The following is a 20,389-nucleotide window of genomic DNA, read 5'->3' on the forward strand; positions in this document are numbered from 1 at the left end:
ACTTTCCCAATAAGATCAGAGGTGAAGCAAGGAAATTTATAATCATCAGTACTATTCAATATTATACTAAAAATCTAACTATAGCAATAAGACAAGAACAAGAAATTGAAGGAATTAGAATAGACCATAAGGCAACAAAACTCATTGTTTCTAGACAATATAATGGTATACTTAGAAAAATGTAAAGAATTCTAAAAACTAGTTGAAACAACAATTTCAGCAAACTTGCAAGCTATAAAATAAATTCACATAAATCATCAGCATTATTTTATATTACCAACAAAGTCCAATAGCAATAAATCAAAAGAGAAATTCCGCTTAAAATAATTGCAGACAACATAAAATCCTTGGGATATAACTGACAAGATAAACTCAGGAATTATATGAACTCAACTATAAAACACTTTTCTTCACAAATAAAGACAGATCTAAACAATTGGAGAATAACAAATTATTCCTGAATAGACTAAGCAAAATAAGGGAGAGAGAGAATTTGGAACTAAATTTTTTTAAATGTTAAAAATAAATAATAAATTGGGAGAAAGAGAAAAAGAAATGTATGAGAAATCCTCTCTGGAAAGAGGGATAATAATTAAATTTTTTAAATTAATGAATAGCAGTTGTTCAAGTGTAAAGGACTAAAACTCTTGAGTTAATGCACTGAGGTCAGACAATAGAGCACTTGAGGTTAATTACCAATTAGACAATACTCTATAAGAATATGCTTGGAAAATGGCCCTTCCCACTATCCTGTGCTAGCCCAATCATTTGGTGTATACAGAGAATTGTGAGAGGGCCAAGGAGGTGGAATGAGACTAGCCAGGGTCATATCTGTGCAGGAGAGGAAGAGGTGAGGTCTTGGAAATCCTACATATCCATTTCCCTTGACTTCTACTGCTAAAGACCAAGAAGAAAGACTTACTTATCCTGACTCCAGCTGATTCTAAGGTATCTAGGGTGCTAATGCGGTCATCACATTCAAGGACGTGAAAGGAAGAGAAAATCTACTGTACTTAGAAAGGAATAGAGGGATAGAATTAAATAACTAGATAAAAACAGAAAAGGGAACTAATAAGCAAAGTTCCAAAGGCTTTCTCTTTGGAATAACAAATGGGATAGAGGAAAGTGGGAGTGAAAAGAAAAGAATCATTAGGAATAGGACCAAATTAAAATAGATTAAGCTAAAGTAAATAAAGTGATATAATATTACATTTACAGTAAAAGAGAGGAAAAGTATAAATTGGGAGGAAGGCCTTTTAAGACCCACAATCTAATTTTGCTTTGTCTAAGATCATGACCACTACCCCTGTTTTCTTTGCTTCAGCTGAAGTATAATAGATTCTGCTCTAGTCTCTTATCTTTACTTCAAATGTGCTCCTTGTAAATAACATTGCACAATTTTTAATCCATCTTGCTATCCGCTTCTATTTTATGGGAGAGGTCATTCCATTAACATTTATACTTATGATAACTGCGTATTTCCCTTCATACTACTCTTCATTTGTTTATCACTCTCTCTCTTTTACCCCTTCCCATTCTTTACCTCTTCACAAGAGTTTCACTTCTGATTACCATCTTCTCCAATATATCTTTCCTTTTATCAGTCCTTCCCCTCCCTTCTATTATACCCATCCCTTTTTACTTCCTTAAAGGGTAAGATAGATTTCTATATTCAACTGACCATGCATATTATTCTCTCTTTGAACCAATTTTGATGAGCCTAAGATATAAGTTTTGCCCACCATCCCTAATCTCCTTCCATTATAACAACTTCTTTATGACTCTTTTATGTAAGCTAACAATCCATTCAATCTCCCTTCTTCTTCCAGAATAATTTTCTTTTTTTATTTTTTCTTTTATTTTTTTTTAGTATCATTCCATCAAAATCACCTTATATCTACAACTTCTGCTACAAATGCTCTAATTACTTTTATAGTAATAAAATGGTTTCAAGTTATTGAATTTCTTATGTTTTTTCTTTCTTGTTTCTTTTTTTTTACTTTTTTATGGAGATCAAACTTTTTATTCATCTCTGGCCTTTTAATTACAAATGCTTGAAAGTCCCCTATTTCATTAAATATCCATTTCCCCCTAAAAGATTATATTCAATTTTGTTGAATAAAAAGATAAGTAATATTTATCTAAAACCATCAATAAGCATTATCTGCAATGGGGACAATCTAGAAGCTTTCCTGGTATGATCATAGGTGAAGCAAGTATGCTCATTATCACCTTTATTATTTAAAATTGTATTAGAAATGGTACCTATAGCAATAAAAGAAGAAAAGGAAATGAAAAGAATTGGAATAAGCAATGACAAAATAAAACTATCACTCTTTGTAGATATGATATTATACTTAGAAAATTACAATCTACTAAAAAACTACTTGAAATACTTAACTTTAGAAAATTTGTAGGATACAAAATAAGCCCACATAAATCATTAAAATTAATACATAGTGCCAATAAAGTCCAGCAGCAAAAAAATGAAAAGAGAGATTCCAATAATTAATTGCTTATTAATGGGCCAGGAAATATAATAAAAATGCTAATACTACCTAAATCAAGTTATTCATTCAGTGCCATACCAATCAAACAGTGGAAAAATATTTTATAGAGCTAGGAAAAAAAATAATTAAATTCATCTGGAAGAAAAAAAGTTCAAGAATATAAAGGAAATCAATGAAAAAAAAAATGTGAATGAAGGTGATCTAGTCATACCAGATCTCAAACTGTATATAAAGCAATAGTTAAAAACAATCTGATAATAGCTAAGAAATAAGAGAGGTGAATCAGTGGGATAGATTAGATACAAATTCCATTATAATAAATGACCATAGTAATCTAGTACATAAACTCAAAGATCCAAACTTTTAGAACAAAAACTTATAATTTGACAAAAACTTCTGGAAAACTGGAAAACAACATGGTATAGACTAGTATCTTACACCTTATTCCAAGATAAGGTCAAAATGTGGACATGATTCCATTATAAAGAGTGAAGCAAAAGCAAATTGAAAGAGCACAAAACAATTTATCTGTCAAATTTATATATAAGGGAAGATTTCAGGACCAAAGAAGACATAAAGAGCATTATAAAATGTAAACGAGATAATTGTGATTATATAAAATCTAAAACGTTTTGCACTAACAAAACCAAGGCAATCAACATTATAAGGAAAACAGAAAACTTGAGGGCAGAGCAAAATTTTCTAATAAGTATCTCTGATAAAGGCCTCATTTCTCAAATATATAGAGAATTGAATCAAATTTATAAAAAAAAAAAAAAATGCAAATAGTTCCCCAACTGACAAATGATCAAAGGATATGAACAGGCAATTTTCAGACAAAGAAATCAAAGTTATCCTAGTCATATGAAAAAATGATCTAAATCAGTATTGATCAGAGATGCATGTACCTTTTTTCTAACCCAAAGCAATTGGTGTTAAGTGATTTGTCCAAAGTCACACAGCTAAGAGGTATTAAGTATTTGAGGCCACATTTGAATTCAGGTTCTTCTCATTGAAGACAGTACTCTATCCATTGCATAGGGAACTAATAGGGGTATCTAGCTGCCCCTATCAGAGAAATACATATTAAAACAACTCTGAAATACCACCTCATACCTATTGGAGTAATTAATATGACAAAAATGGAAAATGTTGGATGTTGGGAGGGATATAGGAAAACTGGGACACTAATATGCATTGTTGGTGAGGTGTGAAAATTGATCCAACCATTCTAGAGAGCAATTAGAACTGTGCCCAAAGGGCTATAAAACTCTACGTATGCTTTGATACAACAATACCACAGTTAGGTCTATATTCTAAAGGCATCCAAAAAGGACCTGTTCATACAAAAATATTTATAGCAGCTCTTTTTTGTAATGGTTAAGAATTGGACATCAAAGGGATATCCATCAGTTGGGGAATGGCTAAACAAGCTGTAGTATATGACTGTAATGGAATATTGTTGTGCTATAGGAACTGACAAGCAGGATGATTTCAGAAAAATCTGGAAAGATTTGCATGAACTGATGCACAGTGAAATAAACAGAACCAGGAGAACATTGTATACAATAACAGCAATGTTATTCAATAAAGAATTGTGGTTCACTTAACCATTCTCAACAATACAATGATCTAAGACAATCCCAAAGAACTAATGATGATGCAGGGGGCAGCTAGGTGGTGCAGTGGATAGAGCACCAGCCCTGAATTCAGGAGGATCTGAGTTCAAATCTGGTCTTAGACACTTAACAGTTCCTAGCTGTGTGACCCTGGGCAAGTCACTTAACCCCAGCCTCGGGGGGAAAAAAGAAAAAAAAGAACTAATGATGATGCATAGTATCTACTTTTGGAGGAAGAACTGATGATTGAATACAGACTGAAACAGATTATTTTTCATGTTTTTTTTTTTCATTTTTTTACTTGAGTCTTCTTGCACAAAATGACTAACACAGAAATGTTTCACATAATTGCACAAGTAAAAAATAAATAAAAAGTATGTGTGAATATAAATTAAGAATTTTAACATGACTAAGAGATAGATGTTCAGACTATAAACATGTATATATGTATATATTTAAAAACCTCACTTCCTAGGGAGTTTTTATTAGATTTACAAATAGTGCAACTTTTTTTTTGGAATTTCTAATTTAAGCCACCAATTTCACCTCTTTGAAACTAGCTCAAGGCTTCTCTTAACATAAAGATATCTTCAAGGTCTGATATCCTCTAAACCAGCTGGCAGAAGCAAGTACCTTTTCTATTTAACAAAATTCCCTTTCCTGAGTTGAAAATATAACAGATGTTTATGTGATAGGTTTGAATGACGCATTTTTCCTCTGTTAAAAAAATAAAAATAAAATAAAGTGAACATTTTTTCATTAGCTGGAGAAAGCCCAGAGAGAGACTGACAGCTGATATAACGTCATCCGTTCTGCAGCCTGGAACACTGAGTGACTGGTGCTGGGTGATCGTGACTATTTATAGAATTGTTAATTCACAAGTCTCTTTTGGCAGAGCTGGCACTGAACACAAATTCATGAGGGTAAATGAAAACTTCTTCATCTTAACACTAGATCTATCCGTCAATAAGCATTTGCTAACCACCTGCTCTTTGCTGAGATCTAGCTCTGGGGTCACATTTTAGTAGGGACATTAACAAGCTGGAAGTGTTCCAAAAAAAGGGACCAGCTTGGAAGCATACTATATTAACTAGAACCATGAAAGGAAATGAGGATATTTAGCTAAGAGATGAGAAGGCTTGGGAGTCTTGAAAAATTGTTTCATGTATTTAAGGGATTGTCACATGGAAGAAGGATTAGACTTATTCTGTCTGACCAGAGAGTAAAGAAAAAATAGAACCAATGAGTGAAGAAGTTACTAGGAGATAAATTTTAGCTCAATATAAGGAAGAATTTCCTAATGATTACAGGTAGTCAAAAATGAATTCTCCATCTCTAGAAATGTTCATATGTAAGTTAGATGGCCACTTGTTAGAGATGTCATATGTTTTGCTTTTTCTTTGTATTTTCAATGTTAAGCACAATTCCTGTAAAACAGTAAGAGCCTAATAAATGTTTGTTGATTGATTAAATGTTTATAATGGGGATGGAGTAAATAGCCTCTTAGGTCCTTTCCAACATTAACATTATATAATTCTATGAGATCAGGAGAAGTTAAAGCGGTAGTCTTGGTTTTTAAGGAGTAATACAGTCATGTCACTTCTAACTCTTTGCTTCCATTATAGAAAACATAGTATGAATTTTAAAGAATAAAGCTAGCATAGGCTGGTATGCGAAGAGTACTAGAATTGGATCCAAGAGAGACCTGTGGTTAAATCCTGATTCTGACAATTAGTTAAGGCCAAACGCTTTAATTCCTAGCAGCCTCTATTTTTTAAAACTGCAAAATAAAGCAGCTTGATAAGTGACTTTTAAGATCCCTTTTAGTTCTCCTACTTCAGGGTTCTAGTCCTGATAGGAGTCAAGAAATAGGGTGGGAAAGAGGGACATATATAACTGAGACTAATCACATTTGAGTATACTTCCTTGCTCCCAACACCTTTGTATTTATAAAATCTGGTTAAAAAGAACTTTCAGCCTTGAAAAGGAAGAGGAGAAAAAGGCCAATATGCAATTGGAAGGAAATTCATAGTAAAAAAAAAAAAAAAAAAAAACAGAAAAAAAGGGGTCATGAAACCAGGATGTTTACCCTAGCTTGTTGATTGTATATATCTGGTCTTTTTTTAGCACCAAGTAGTGCTGAGAAGGCCAAGAAAATCAGTGAGGCTTCAAGCTTCTTCCTAACTCCTTATAAGTAACTCTGGCTGAGGTCACTCCTGAATGAGTAGTGATAGTGCTTAACTAAATTGGTCATAGCTCCTGAGGGGAACATCTGTCCAAACTCTAAGAGCACATGGAGCCATCCCCAGATCCCTTAGCTATGTGTGTTGTAGGATCTAAGACAGCACCTGTTTGCCACCACATACTTCCTTCTTTTCAACTGAGACAGTGTGGAATAGATTGAAAACACTCTGGGATTAAAAGACTTTCAAAAAAGCTTTGGCATTTTCTAGTTGTTCAAGTCATTTCATTCTCTGAGCCTCAGTTCCTTCATTTGTAAAAATGAGGATTGAATTAGATGCTCACTAACATAAATCTGTTATTTTATTGTTCTATTGACCTCTCTTTACAGGAGTTTCTTCCTCTATAAAATGGATATAAATATAACTCTCCTCTGATTCTCCCCACCAATTGTTCAATTCAGAGAATGCTACAAATCAGGCCTTGATTTATAGTTTTATTGTATAGTATTTATTTATAGTTTATCTAGACTTAACAAAGAGAGAGAGAAAATGTTAATAAATGCAGATTAAACTTAAAAATGTTTCATGTGTATATTTTGTTTTGGGAGAACTGGTTTTAAACATTTACCAATGTACCCCTGGGTAGAGAAATTGTGGAAATCAGTATTTATGAGGTCTTATTGACCCATAGCTAAATGTTTACAACACTAAGCACATGGAATTTGCATGATTAGATTAACATAGTAACTGCTCAGGGTCATACTGCCTTCCATCTCTCCTGTCATTAAGTAGGAGACCAACATGTTAATATAACTTTTAATTGAGTGAAATAGTGAAACTAGCCAGATTGTAGGAAAATCAGTTTTGATTCAAACACTTAAGAAATGTGAAAAAGAGTCATTCCTCAACCTGTGGAAGAGGAATGAATTTATGTCCAAAGAAGAACTAAAGATCATTATTGATCATAAAGTTGAAAACTTTGATTATATCAAATTGAAAAGGTTTTGTACAAACAAAACTAATGCAGACAAGATTAGAAGGGAAATAATAAACTGTGAAAATATTTTTACAATTAAAGGTTCAGATAAAGGCCTCATTTCGAAAATATATAGAGAATTGATTCTAATTTATAAGAAATTAAGCCAATCTCCAATTGATAAATGGCCAAAGAATATGAACAGACAATTCTCAGATGAGAAATTGAAACTATTTCTAGTCATATGAAAAGATGCTCCAAGTCATTATTAATTAGAGAAATGCAAATTAAGACAACTCTGAGATACCACTATACACCTGTCAGATTGGCTAGAATGACAGGGAAAGGTAATGCAGAATGTTGGAAGGGATGTGGGAAAACAGGGACACTGATACATTGTTGGTGGAATTGTGAATACATCTAGCCATTCTGGAGAGCAATTTGGAACTATGCTCAAAAAGTTATCAAACTATGCATTCCCTTTGACTCAGCAGTGTTGCTACTGGGTTTGTATCCCAAAGAGATCTTAAAGAAGGGAAAGAGACTTGTATGTGCAAGAATGTTTGTGGCAGCCCTTTTTGTGGTGGCCAGAAACTGGAAACTACGTGGATGCCCATCAATTGGAGAATGGTTGAATAAATTGTGGTATATGAATATTATAGAATATTACTGTTCTGTAAGAAATGACCAACAGGATGATTTCAGAAAGGCCTGGAGAGACTTACATGAACTGATGCTGAGTGAAATGGGCAGAACCAGGAGATTGTTGTATACTTCAACAACAATACTATATGATGATCAATTCTGATGGATGTGACCATTTTCAACGATGAGATGAACCAAATCAGTTCCAATAGAGCAGTAAAGAACTGAACCAGCTACACCTAGCAAAAGAATTCAGGGAAATGAGTGTGAACTACTACATAGAATCCCCAATCCCTCTAATTTTGTCCGCCTGCATTTTGGATTTCCTTCACAGGCTAATTGTACACTATTTCAAAGTCCAATTCTTTTTGTACAGCAAAACAATTGTTTGGACATGTATACATATATTGTATTTAATTTATACTCTAGCATATTTAACATGTATTGATCAACCTGCCATCTGGGGCGGGGGAAGGAGGGAAAAAATTAGAACAAAAGGGTTGGCAATTGTCAGTGTTGTAAAATTACCCATGCATTTATCTGGTAAATAAAAACTATTTAAAAAAAAAAAAAAGAATCATTCCTGAAGGGCCATTTTGTTTCAGATCTTGAGCTACCCAAAAGACCCTCTGTAAAATTATGTATATGTATTGCATACATATATATATGTGCATACACACATTTGTTATTTAAATACATGTATGTATGTCATATATGGTAGCTGTACATGTATATGTGTACACATGTAATATATGTATATAAATAGCAATATATACATATTATAGAATATGTATGTGTATGCATATATTCCTATTAACTCCTTAGGATCACACTGCCTCACATTTCTATTGCCATTAAGTAGATAGTTAATACTGGATCATCCAACTCAGAAACAAATTAATATTACTTCTGATTTACTGAAAAGAGGTATTCAAGTATGTATTGTGTATGTATGTGTATATTCACATGCATATACACACATACATATGCAGAAATGTATTAGGATCAACTCACACTGGTTCATGAGAAGCTGGTTGTTAAATTTTCAGTGTGAGTATTTATGCCTCTGAGTTTGGCAAACATTACAAACCAGGGCTTGATTTATTATTTTGTTGATTGTCCACACTTAGGAAAGTGATGGAGGAAATAGACCATTGTAGCAGCAGATCTCAAGCCATCCAACAGTCTTAGTCTCCCCAGGAGCAGGGATGACAAGCATAAGGCATCATGATGATTCATTGTTAGTAGCATACCAAGTGTTCTTGACTCCCAGGCCAGTGGTTTTTGTTTTGTTGTGTTTTTTTTTTTTTTTTTTTCTGCTAGATCATGTCTATCCCTTTCTATTCCTAGCTTTAAATTCAGTATCTCTTAGTTTCAACTGAAGAAGAAAATAAGTTTTATAAATATTCTTTTACATTGCAAGACATCACTAGATATGCAAATTTAGCTTAGTTGCACAAAATCATGGTGCTCACGACTCATTTGTTATTTTTGTACATTAGTCTCACTAATTTAAATAGTTGGCTAGATGATCATTCTGAAATGAAGTAAGTCTGAATTATAAAATATAATTTTATTACTTTCACAGAGTCACAGAATTTGAGAGTTCAGCAATCATCTAGTCTATTCCAACTATGAAAAGAATCCCTACTACAAAATACCCAATAAGTAGCCATCTAATTTCTGCTTGAAGACCTCTAAGAGGTAGAATGCAACATCTCTCAATGCAGCCTATTTAACATTTGGAGACTTAGAAAGGATTTCCTCTCATGTAGGCTACATTGCCTCTTTGCAAATTCTATATGTTGTTCCTGGTTCTGCCCTCTGGAACCGAACAGAAAAAAATCTGATTCCTCCTTCATATAGGAGCCCTTCAAATACTTGAAAACTAGTAATACATATCCCTTAAAACTTCTGTTCTCCAAATTAAACATCCTCTTCCTTTAATGCTAATACAGCATATTCTCAAGTCACATTATCATCCTAGCTCCTCTTCTCTGGACATTCTCTTGCTTGTCGATCTTAAAACTATGACACCCAAAACTGACCATGACACTCCAGATGAAGTCTGAAAAGGAGAGAACAGTAGGATAATGTTTTCTACTCCTGTTCTCCCAAGGTCACATTAGGTCTTTAGGCTGCTTCATTGCATTGCTGATATATTAAGCTTACAATCTACTAATATACTTTTTTGATGTACTTATTGTCTAACCATACCATCCACCATCTTACGCGTGGGAAGGTGATAAATAGATACATAGATCATAGAAAGATATACAGATACATAGATAGATACATAAACACATAGGTAGATACATAGATAATAGATATAGATAAATAGATAGATACATAGATACATAGATGGAAAGAAAAATATTCTTTGTCCAAATTTTACTTTTAATTCAGTAACATCAATTAAGGGAAAGTGGTGAAATGGAAAATCAGAACCAGAAGATCTTACTTTTGGTCCTGGCAACTTGCTTTGTGACCTTGAATGAAATAACCTCTTCACACTTCATCTCTCATTCCTTGATGACAAACAGTAGTTCCCTGTTGCCTATTAACTAAAAATCAAACTTCTTTGCTTCACATTCAGGTTCCTCTGCTGCCATTTTAAGCTTTTGACTTCATCTTAGGGTACCTACCCCTCCACATAGTCTTCACTCCAAACTAGTCTATTCACTGTAATCTTTCCATTCCTTCACTTTCCTACTGAGAGAAATGGATGAGCATTTAGTTGGTTTCCACAGTAATGAAAATTCAACTGAGAAATGAAACTTAAATTAGAAAATTGAAACCCACAAGGATATCAAGAACAATCAAGGGTGGAGGTTTTCTCCCTCAAAATAATGTAAGTACTTTAGGGGCAGGGACTGAGTTTGGCAATCAGGGGTGATGGGCTGAGATTTGAAAAGAATCTTTTGTTCTTTGTCCTTAGCCTTCCGGGGTTACTATAAGCTTCTTGAGGAGTGTGTAATAAGGGGTAAAGATTCACGACTTGTAACTATTATAACATCCAATTAATGGGGCATCAGGGGAGAGACTTGTGCTTCAGTACTGGAAATTAAATACTGTCTGGAATTTCTACTCCACACTACTTCTACTTCTACATAAAGTTTCTCCTTCTACACAAAGATGTTTCTACTGACCTAGGCACCCATTCTTGCAAGAATATAATATAAATCTTTCCTACATTCATAAGTAAGCCAGTGGAGTTCTTGGTAAGATATTTTGTTTCTTACACTGCCTTTGTGACATTGTCCATGTTGTTCCCATGCTTGATGTTCCCTTACCTTTCATTGAATTCCTATCAGTTCTTTAAAGCCTAATTCAATGCTACCTCTTCCAGAAAGTTTTCCATCATTCTCCCAGTCTCCAATGGCTTTCCCTCATTTTACCTTCAATCACATTTTATTTCCACTTCTCTCATATGCGCTTCATGTATTATTTTCTACCATAGTTATTTGTATACATGCCAACCTCCATTTATTAGATTAAGCTTCATGAGGGCAGGGACTGTGTCTTATCTAAACATTATATTTCCTGTTTAAAAGTATTGTACTTGTATAAATATATCAGATTGCCTGCTCTTTTGGGGAGAGGGAAAGTAAGAGAGGGAAATAATTTGGAACTCAAAATCTTACAAAAATGAATGTTGAAAACATGTAATTGGAAAAATAAAATACTATTTAAAAAAAATAAACTTCATATTCCAACTTGCCTCTCTTTAACTCCCCCCCCACACACATAATGCTTAATCCATTATGCTCTTTAAGCAATAGGTTTTCAATAAACATTTACTAACTTAAATTGAATTGAATTACTATGTCCTTTCCTAATGAAAGTTTTGATTCATGCTCATTAAACATTTACCTAATGGCATCATTCAATAAAGTGTTCATTAAGCACCTACTAAATTTGTGAATTATTTGGGTTTTTTTTCCAGTAATTTTATATATAAGTTCCTTAAATTTAAAAGAAGCTGCACTATAACTAGAGAGTACCTGAGGCAAGAGACAAATATTGATAACTTGTACCAGACAAAGAGTATGAGTTATGGATTCTTGAATCAACTTTGTAATTCATGATGTAAAAATAATACATGAAATGATTAAGAGAAAGTCTGTTGTGCAGAGGGGTGGGGATTGTTTAGTCATTATAATGATACCTACTTTGCTGCATGCTCCTGAAATCTCATAAGGTATTTTAGGATTTAAGGTAGGACCATACCTTATAGATCCTAGGCCAAATCCTACTTTTTTGAGCTCATTGTTTGAGCTGATTGGCTCAGAGTAAATTGTAAATACCAATTGTTTCTGTTTGGGTCAGAAACCCTGAAGATTTGGCCCTGCCAGATTGATATTTGGGGGGTTTTAGATTTTCGAACTAGAGACAGATAACGCCTCATTTTTTGCCTAACATTAATCCCTGATTGGGGTTGCCTCAAAGACCTTAGGCTAAAAGGGACAAGGTCTCCCACTTCATCCAGGGCCAACTCCAGTCATCCTGATCTATATCTTGGCTCCAGAGGAGAAAGTGAGATTAGTGGCCTTAAACATCCCTGCCTCATTTAAATCCAATTCACTTATATGCTATATAGCACCACCTCTCTGAGGTCATGGTCCCCTTCTAAAATAAAGGACAAGCAATAGCAACAACAACAACATGCTCCTGAAGAACTGAATATGTTAAAAAAAAAAAAAAAAAAAAAAAAAAAATTCCATCTGTTTTGGTGCCCTGAGGCAGAGCCTTGATCACCATGCCCTAGTTACAAATCTGCATAAAAGAGATGGGTTTTTTTGGATTTGCCTGAAGTGTAAATTTTCAGGATACTTTTCAGATACTGAGCATTGCTTTTTTGCATTTAATCTTAGTATGCAAAGAGTTCTTCAAACTGCTAGGCCTGGAACAAGAAATACTTTAGGATAGCCAGAGTGCTATGCTATGACTCAACACAAGGAAAACATGAGATTTTATTTATTCCCTTAGTGTCAACTCTAATCTCAAAACACTAAATTAACTGCAAGAGACTTCGTGAAACTGGTAGCTTTCTTCCCCTTCTCATCATCCATGTTAGAAACATGTTAGAAAATTTATACAATTCTAAATTACCTTCAGAAGAAGAATGCATTTTTGAAAATAATGTGTCTATCTTCAATACTTCCTTCTATGTTAAGTATAAAATCAGGAAGGAAAAGTGGAGAACCCCTAAAAACATGAAGGTTTCAAATCAACTGACATTTGTTTAATTACATGTGTATAATTTAATAATTATTTCTAATAACTATTTTAATAATAAAATTGATTATTTATAGCAATTAAAGAAAAAATAAGTACAATTCCTCAATCTTCAATTTTTTTGTGTCAGAAAGGAAGGAGAAAATCTGATCCAAAATCAGCCCACATCTATATGTTTGCTTATTTTGTTTTTGTTTTTGTTTTTGTTTTTGTTTTTTTTAAATTACCTTAGCTATGAAACAGAACAAACAAAAGCTACTCCATCATTTGGAAATGAAATTTGTAGATAGGTAAAAGTTGTTTTCAACAAAATCTATTTTCTCCTATATTTCTGAGTCAGACTGTTAAGCCTAGAGACTGGTGCCATAGTTTTGTACCCAAGTGTCTGTTTCATCCAAAGTACATTAGTCAGAGATTAACAACCTGCATAAATCAGTCATCACCAAGGTCCAGGATCTCAGATCCCGGCTGTGCTGAGTCTTAAGATTAATCATTATGTCAGGAATCCTATTATTTGAAAGAATGGTAAAAATAACTATTAGAGATGACATCAGGACAATGAGATAGAATACTGCTTTTCTTGTTGGGCATTTCAGAAGAAGCTGCCTTCTGCTTATCACTAACTGATGAGAGGATTGAATTTAGCAATTGAATTCAACGAGCATTTCTTAAATTCTTTATGTGTACCATGCAATGTACCAGGCAGTGGAGAAACAGCATGTCTCCTCTCAAAAAGTAGGAATTATTTGTTTATATATATATATATGTATATATATATATATGTACATATATATATATGAATGTATATAATATTTTCACTACTATGTAAATATATGCATATATCATACACACACATAGAAGAAGTTCAGAGTGATACATATCATACCTGAATTAAGAGCAAGAAATTACCTCCAAGGCACCCTTCTGATTTTACAAAAGAAAAAATTTTCAACATTCACCCTTGAAAAACCTTTTGTTCCAAATTTGTCTCCTTCCTTCCTCCCTTTTCCCCTCTCCTAGACAGCAAGTAATCCCATATAGGTTAAAAATATGCAATTCTTCCACATTTTTCCATATTTTCACATTTATCATTCTGCACAAGAAAAATCAGATCAAAAGAATTTTTAAAAATGAGAAAGAAAAAAATAAGCAAGCAAATAAAAACTATTAAAAAAAAAAAAAAAAAAAAAGGTGAAAGTACTATGTTGTGATCCACATTCAGACCCCATAGTTCTCTCTCTGGATGTAGATAACTCCAACACAAGTCTATTGGAATTGACCTCAATCACCTCATTATTGAAAAAAGCATCACATAATCTTCTTGTTATTATATACAATGTTCTCTTAGTTCTATTCACTTCACTTAGCATCAGTTTATGTAAGTTTCGCCAGGCCTTTCTGAAATCATCCTGCTGTTCATTTCTTATAGAATAATAATATTCCATAACATTCATATACCCTAACTTATTCAACCATTCTCCAAATGCTGGGCAGCCACTCAGGTTACAGTTCCTTGCCACTACAAAAAGGGCTGCTACAAACATTTTTGCACATGTGGATCCTTTTTCCCTTTTTTAAGATCTCTTGGAGCCACAAACCCAGTAGAGATACTGCTGGATCAAAGGGTATGCATAGTTTAATAACCCTTTGAGCATAATTCCAAACTGCTCTCCAGAATGGTTAGATTGGTTCACAACTGCACACCTGGTATATAAATGTTGAATGGGTGAAATTGCTAAAAGAAAGAGTAAAGAAAGGGAAGAGAACACAGAATAGAACCTGTAGGTTATTAGGGGTGGGGTGGGATGTTTTTCACATTTAGTATATAAGAAGAGGAAGAAAAAATAGGCAACAGAGAATAAAAAAGCAACTCAAGAAATGAGAAGAAAAGCAGTAGAATTCTAAAATCCATATAGCCCAATAACTAGCTAATTACTCTATGCTGAAGCCACAGAGGTGGATGACCTGCTCTCATTCTTATCCTTTACCAACCCTCAAGTTTTACCCAAGATTAACTTAAAATTTGCCTTGCCATGCAAGTTGGAAAAGAGAAGAAATCACACCTCATTGCTTATGTGTACATAAGCAAATGTGTGTGTGTGTGTGTGTGTGTGTGTGTGTGTGAGTACTTGACAGAGATTTTTTTTAAAAAACACACACACACACACACACACACACACACACACACACAGAAGCCTGTATTCTTTGCCAAAATAATGTCAAAAATGTATTATGAGAAACTTGACAACTAATAAACCATTGCTTATGTGTACATAAGCAAATAGTACTTGAAGTTTTCCTAATTTCTACTTTCAATATAAGCCTTTCTCAATGCTTTTAGCCCCCAGCCAAGTGAAGGACACAGTTGGAAAGGAGGATGGGAACTGGCAGGACCTCAAATCCAGATAAGACTAAATAGGCTAGGCAAGAGGAAACATCTGGAGGACCTACTAGAAATCATGTGAGGTTCCTTTTGCTGAAGTTGCTTATTATTAATTCTTCCTTATGGGCTCAAATCCAGCTGTTAATGACTTCTCTAGACCAAAAGAGGCAAAAAAAAAAAAAAAAAAAAAAAAAAAAAACATTTCAATCACTTACATTTATCATCCAGAAAGGCAATATTACTGTGCTGGTTGATCTTTTTACTGGAATGCCTTCCAAAGGTCTGACTGACCTATACTGCTGGAGAGGGGGGAGAAGAGAGAGATTAGTCTACCTAGTCATTCAGGTAAGATAAGGAAAAAGAAAGTACTATCACTTCTATCTTTTAATTCCTCTGAGGCTGGCCCTATTTCAGAGAAAAGTAGATTTCCATTTATCTAGAATGTTCAAGGACCAGAATTTCTGGTTAATTGAATAGTAAAACTTAAAGTGACCTACTTGGTTACCAGTTTTCAAAGAATCAGGTTAAATCTAAATCCTTAATACTAAAACTCCATTCAACATAAGTGAAGTGAATCTTATGATTCATAGAAAAATTTTCAGGGCTTCATTCTAAATAATGATGATTTTTCATTGTATAATGCATAGCCACAGAAACTATGGGAGAAGAGGCTGAATGTGATTCTAATCAGCAGAATTAAAACCAACAGGTGAAAGTTCCAGGAAGGGAAAAAATGAGTTTAAATATAAGGTAAAACTACTAGAGTTGTCCAATAATAAAATGAATTGCCCCATCAAGTTGTAATTTCTCCATCACTGGATGTGTCCAAAAACCATTGACAAAAAGAAAAATGGTAGAAAGATTTCTTTCATTTTTGTTGTTGTTTAGTCACTTTAGCCCTGTTTCACTCTTTATGCCCCTTTTTAGGGTTTATCTTTGGCAAAGATTCTAGAGTAGTTTTCCATTTCATTCTCTAATTCTTTCTTTAAGTAAGAAACGATCTAGAGCAGTGGTATCAAACTCAAATAGGCCACTAAATTACACATAAAGATTCCTATAAACCCTATATTGGCTTAGAAAGACACAAATACTTATGAATTTCCTTTTTTATTAATATACCAAAACAAACTGCAATCAAATATAAACTGCATTTTAATCTAGTTCTTGAGAATGTTGTGGGCTATATTTTTTTAATTTCTTATCTAGATGATTTCTGAAATCTATTCCAATTCAGGGTTCCCATGACTCCACATCAGTCCTATGATATAACTTTGAAAGGGAGCAGACATTTTCCCCCTAGAAGTTGACATATGATTAGTAAAGCATTTTCCTGTGGACCATATGAATTTTTACAATTACCAATAAATTCAAGCATGATAGCATAAAAACCCATAGCACTTACTCACACTAGTAACAGGCAATGCTTCTGACTTACTAATTGAACAAGTAGTTTAGATGGGGATCAAATGAAATATTTGTAAAATTCAGCACAGTAATTCACACAGAGCAAGAGATTAATAAATACTTATTTATCCTTCTCCATCCCTTTCTCTCATCCCCCCTAGAGTTTCAGACTGACCTCAGTTTAAATTCTTTCTCTGATACTTATTAGTTATGTGACCACCAGGAAAACACTGAAAGTCTGAAATACCATTTCTTCTTCAATAAAATGGAGATGATTGCTATCATGCCTTCATTATGAGATTGTTGTGTAACTTAAGATAATATATTAAATCATTATTAACATACTTAAAAAATGTTAGGTATTTATTGGCCAATTATTGCTGTTAGTTATAATTATATTATAATTGTTTATTGATATCTGTTTAGACATATTATTAATAAGTTGTGTGTGCAGGCTAATTAGGTTAAAAAAAATCCATTAACAATACAGGGCCTAATACAGATGGCCAACTTATAATAGATGCTTTTAGAAAGTAAAAATTGAAAGCTGTTTACTTCTTATCTTTTTCTTGCTCCTAAAAGTTCCAGGCCAAAAAAATGTCATCATAAATAAGGGTACAATATCACCAGATATCCTTAAAATTTTGTGATATGAATCCAAGTTCAAAATACAAGTCCCATAATTAACATTCACAATACAATATATCCCAGTGTAAAGAGTGCTGAAATTTGGAGTTGAATCAATTCAAATTCTGACTTAGATACTTACTACCTCTATGACCCTGGGCAAGAAACTTTGTGCCACAGTTTTTTTCCTTTGCAAATGAAGGGTCTTTCTAGAGCTGTATCTATATTTCTGTGAAAAGTGAATTTTAGTGTGGTTGTTTTCAGACATGTTCAACATTTCATGATCCCACTTGGGATCTTCTTTGCAAAAGTATAGGAGCAGTTTATCATTTTCTTCTTTAGCTCATTTTGCAGATGAGGAAACTGAGACAATGAGGGTCAAGAGAAATATACAGGATCACACAGCTAGTAAGTGTCTGAAGATTGATTAAAACTCATTAATATGAGTCTCCCTTACTCCAGGCCTGACATTCTATCCACTGAGCCACCTTAGCTACTCCTATCCTAGTCACTGCTTTTTAGTACAGCCATTAGTAAAGATTACTGAGAACATTTTTTCCTGGTATAATCAGTACATTTCTTTGGTATCACACTCAAGATGGTGATGAGTATTTTATTATTAAAGGCATGCATAAGAAATAGTTTAAGAAAATAAGATTGTAAAGGTTTAAGCATTTTTAGAAATTATTATCTCCATTCCCACAAAAAAAATCTCTCCAAGTACATTTTAATGCAAATGCCATCCCTAACACATCTCCAACATACTCTCTATATATTTGTTATTAGATAACTTAAATAAGAGTTTTGACACCTGCAATACAATACATTTTTAGGAGAATTTCAGAATATCAAATATTGCTTGAAATAAATGCTTTAGAGACTTCTAGACAATATGGCTTACTGAATGATGGGGAAAATGCTCATGTCCTACCTACCTACTCCAGTAAAAATCCAAAATTCTCACCAGAATAATAATTAAGAAATCTAATGAGTAACTATAGTAAATCACTTCTTTCACCCCAGAACTACATTAAAACTTAAGCAAGGTTACACAAGAGCAACAGAAAAGGAGGCTGACAGGGAAACAAGCCCCCAAACAGTCAAACAAGCCTACCCTCCCAGCTCATAACAGAAAGATAACAGCTTCAAAGCTCTGTATCTTGAGGCAAAAAGAATGTAACCCATCCTGAAAAGTCCTGGGAAGATCAGAAAACCCAGAGAAATTTGTAACTTAGGAATCTAAAAATCCCTGAGAAGACTAGCAATCAAAGCACCAAAACATATTCAGCCAAGTAGCCAGGGCTCTGAGGTCCCTACCATTCTGATCAGATATACCAGATTGATGCTCGAAGGTGCAACATTCTGAACTTCAAAAATCCGGGGGTTAGAGAACTATGCCTAGTGGCTAGAAGTCAGCAGAGGAACCCGAAGAATATAGGGCAAAACCAAGCAGGGACAATCACCCCACCCAAAAGTACAGCAGGGGGTGGAGTCTCACACTGATACAAAAACCCATTTTAGGAACTAAAGATGAGTAAATGAAATTTTAAAGCACCAACCAGCATTAAAAATTATTGTAGAACTAGAGAGCCCCCAAAAGGAGAGAGGAACTATAACAACAAGTAATGACACAAAGGAAAAATGTGTATTTTCCACTACATTAATGTGGCAGAATTCACATGAATGTCTATGAGAAATTAAGCAAGAGATAAAAATGAAATGCAAGGTGTGTAGGAAAGAATCAAGAATGAAATGACCAGAACCAGAAAAACAATTTATAGAATATCAGTAATACTATAAAAACAACTTTTAAATCTGTAAGAACTAAGATCAATACAATATTCATAATTTCAAAGAACGCAGGATGAAACATGCTATCCATTACACAGAGATATGATGGATTTTGGATGCAGAATGAGACATTTCATACACACACACATTTATAGTATATCTCATTCTGCATTCTAAATCTAATATATGTAAATACATATATATATAATTTAAGTACATATCTACATAAATATATACACTAACATGTGCATTATGTGTGTGTAGTATGTCTCATTTTCATACTAAATCTGTTTGATGGTTCCATTCTAGGTTTTTAAGAGGTGAAAGAAAAGGGAAGATAAAAAAGAATGCATTATAGTGGTAAGCAGAAAGAAAGGAGGAGAACTTGCTATTTTTTATATTAGGATATAGAATATACAAACAAGATGATAGGCCAGGGAGAGAGACAAAAGAAAGTTGAACATATACATGTACACATTAGAGTTCAGTGTAGAAATAGAATATTCTCAACAGAGAAATAAACAGGAAGGGAAGGGTGTTAAGAGTGAGGATAATACCAAAAAAAAGAGTAGCAATAAGTAAACTAAACTTTCCCTTCCTGAAGAGGAAAGTAAAAAGGGGAAAAAAGAAAAGAATCAAAGGCTGATCATAAATTACTAAATGACTGAATTAATTATCATATATAATATATGTTAAAAAAATGCTATTAAGAATGACAAAAAAGTAGTTTGAACTGATGCATTATGAAATGAACAGAACCAGAACTGTTAATAAAAGGAAAAAAACATTGTAAAGAAAAACAACTCAGAATGAATTAAGAATTCTGATCAATTTAATGACCAACCATGGCTCTGGAGGACTTATAATGAAGCAAATTACCCACTCCCTAACAAAGAAGTGAAGGGCAGAAGATGAAGAAAGAAATATGCATTTATTTTTCATTTATTCATCCACATTTATAGGGTTCATTTATTCTATCCACAATCTAATTTTACAGATGAAGAAACTGAATA

The 20,389-nt window shown here is 33.5% G+C and overlaps 1 long non-coding RNA gene across 1 annotated transcript in view; it reads right to left on the bottom strand.

Annotated features, from left to right (window-relative positions):
• Positions 1–19,016, bottom strand: part of LOC141541066 (uncharacterized) — a 36,493-nt gene extending 17,477 nt beyond the window's left edge. The window contains exons 1-2 of the long non-coding RNA XR_012481644.1: positions 18,903–19,016; positions 15,770–15,853 (exon numbers count right to left, since the gene is read on the bottom strand). This is a non-coding gene — a long non-coding RNA (uncharacterized LOC141541066). The remainder of the gene's footprint in view (positions 1–15,769; positions 15,854–18,902) is intronic.
• Between the last annotated feature and the right edge of the window lie 1,373 nt (positions 19,017–20,389).

This window comes from Sminthopsis crassicaudata, chromosome 4, assembly GCF_048593235.1.
Source record: "Sminthopsis crassicaudata isolate SCR6 chromosome 4, ASM4859323v1, whole genome shotgun sequence".
Lineage (NCBI taxonomy): Eukaryota > Metazoa > Chordata > Mammalia > Dasyuromorphia > Dasyuridae > Sminthopsis > Sminthopsis crassicaudata.